The sequence below is a fragment of the Babylonia areolata genome, unplaced genomic scaffold, assembly GCF_041734735.1.
Source record: "Babylonia areolata isolate BAREFJ2019XMU unplaced genomic scaffold, ASM4173473v1 tig00006903, whole genome shotgun sequence".
In the NCBI taxonomy this organism is placed as follows: Eukaryota; Metazoa; Mollusca; class Gastropoda; order Neogastropoda; family Buccinidae; genus Babylonia; species Babylonia areolata.
Window position 1 is genome coordinate 42,501 of NW_027468402.1, and position 2,500 is coordinate 45,000.

Here is a 2,500-nt window from a genome sequence, read left to right on the forward strand (position 1 = left end):
GTCAGCGAACGCACCGAACCTTCTACGGACCGTGAGACGCCGGCCGACAAGCCGAGCCCCGGCAAAGGAAGCCCGGCGAGGCGGCCGTGCGCGTTCACACTTGGACGCGCAGGCGGGAAGCTCGGCAGCCGGGCGGGTAGCCTGCGGGGAGCTGGTGGGCTCCCGAGACTCCCGTCCCCCGACTCGGGCCTCGCACGCCGAGCGGTCGCTAGCTTGCCAGTGCAAAAGACAGAAGCGCGGGGGCAGTAAAGCCAGGCGGACGGGTCGACCGTTGCCGGCTGTGCGCCGACCGGAGCGATCCGCCACGCCACGCCGCGTCCCCCACAACCAGGGTGTCGCATAAGGCGCTGCGAAGGTGGACCTTGATCCACATTGGGCAGAGCCTGAGTTGAGGCCCCCCAGCACGTGCCTGGGGACCAGGCGTTGAGGAGTAGGCCTTTTTTTGAGGGCCCAGAAAGTATTTTGGCAATTGTAGCGAGGTTTTGGAGTTTTATCCACAACCTTTACCTGCCTTTTTTTTTTTTTTCCTTTTTTCTCTCTCCGAGCATGCCAAAGTTGATAGAAAACGCGGTTCGGCATGGACGGGAGCAGGCGTTGAGGAGTAGGCCTTTTTTTGAGGGCCAGAAAGTATTTTGGCAATTTTTTACTTTTTTATCCACAACCTTTACTGCCTTTTTTTTCTTTTTTTCCTTTTTTCTCTCTCCGAGCATGCCAAAGTTGATAGAAAACGCGGTTCGGCATGGACGGGAGCAGGCGTTGAGGAGTAGGCCTTTTTTTGAGGGCCCAGAAAGTATTTTGGCAATTTTTTACTTTTTTATCCACAACCTTTACCTGCCTTTTTTTCTCTCCGAGCATGCCAAAGTTGAGAGAAAACGCCGTTTGGCATGGACGGGAGGAGGTGTGGAGGAGTAGTCCATTTTTGAATGGCAGCGGAAAGATTTTGGCAATTGTAGCGAGGTTCTTCGGACTTTTATCCACAACCTTTACCTGCCTTTTCCTCAGCGAGCATGCCAAAGTTGAGAGAAAACGCCCTTCGCCATTGACGGGACCAGACGTTGACGACTACGTCTTTCTTTTTTTCACGGCGCCTGAACGATTTGGGCAATTCTCCACAGCGCGTTTACTTTTTATCCACAACCTTTACCTGCCTTTTCCTCAGCGAGCATGCCAAAGTTGAGAGGAAAACGCCGTTTGGCATGGACAGGAGCAGGCGTTGACGACCAGGTCTTTTTTTTGGTCTTTTTTTTTCACAGCGCCGGAAGGATTCAGGCAATTCTCCAAAGCCGGTTACTTTTATCCACAACCTTTACTGGACCTTTTTTTTCTTTTTTTCCTTTTTTCTCTCTCCGAGCATGCCAAAGTTGATAGAAAACGCGGTTCGGCATGGACGGGAGCAGGCGTTGAGGAGTAGGCCTTTTTTTGAGGGCCCAGAAAGTATTTTGGCAATTTTTTACTTTTTTATCCACAACCTTTACCTGCCTTTTTTTCTCTCCGAGCATGCCAAAGTTGAGAGAAAACGCCGTTTGGCATGGACGGGAGGAGGTGTGGAGGAGTAGTCCATTTTTGAATGGCAGCGGAAAGATTTTGGCAATTGTAGCGAGGTTCTTCGGACTTTTATCCACAACCTTTACCTGCCTTTTCCTCAGCGAGCATGCCAAAGTTGAGAGAAAACGCCCTTCGCCATTGACGGGACCAGACGTTGACGACTACGTCTTTCTTTTTTTCACGGCGCCTGAACGATTTGGGCAATTCTCCACAGCGCGTTTACTTTTTATCCACAACCTTTACCTGCCTTTTCCTCAGCGAGCATGCCAAAGTTGAGAGGAAAACGCCGTTTGGCATGGACAGGAGCAGGCGTTGACGACCAGGTCTTTTTTTTGGTCTTTTTTTTTCACAGCGCCGGAAGGATTCAGGCAATTCTCCAAAGCCGGTTACTTTTATCCACAACCTTTACTGGACCTTTTTTTTCTTTTTTTCCTTTTTTCTCTCTCCGAGCATGCCAAAGTTGATAGAAAACGCGGTTCGGCATGGACGGGAGCAGGCGTTGAGGAGTAGGCCTTTTTTTGAGGGCCCAGAAAGTATTTTGGCAATTTTTTACTTTTTTATCCACAACCTTTACCTGCCTTTTTTTCTCTCCGAGCATGCCAAAGTTGAGAGAAAACGCCGTTTGGCATGGACGGGAGGAGGTGTGGAGGAGTAGTCCATTTTTGAATGGCAGCGGAAAGATTTTGGCAATTGTAGCGAGGTTCTTCGGACTTTTATCCACAACCTTTACCTGCCTTTTCCTCAGCGAGCATGCCAAAGTTGAGAGAAAACGCCCTTCGCCATTGACGGGACCAGACGTTGACGACTACGTCTTTCTTTTTTTCACGGCGCCTGAACGATTTGGGCAATTCTCCACAGCGCGTTTACTTTTTATCCACAACCTTTACCTGCCTTTTCCTCAGCGAGCATGCCAAAGTTGAGAGGAAAACGCCGTTTGGCATGGACAGGAGCAGGC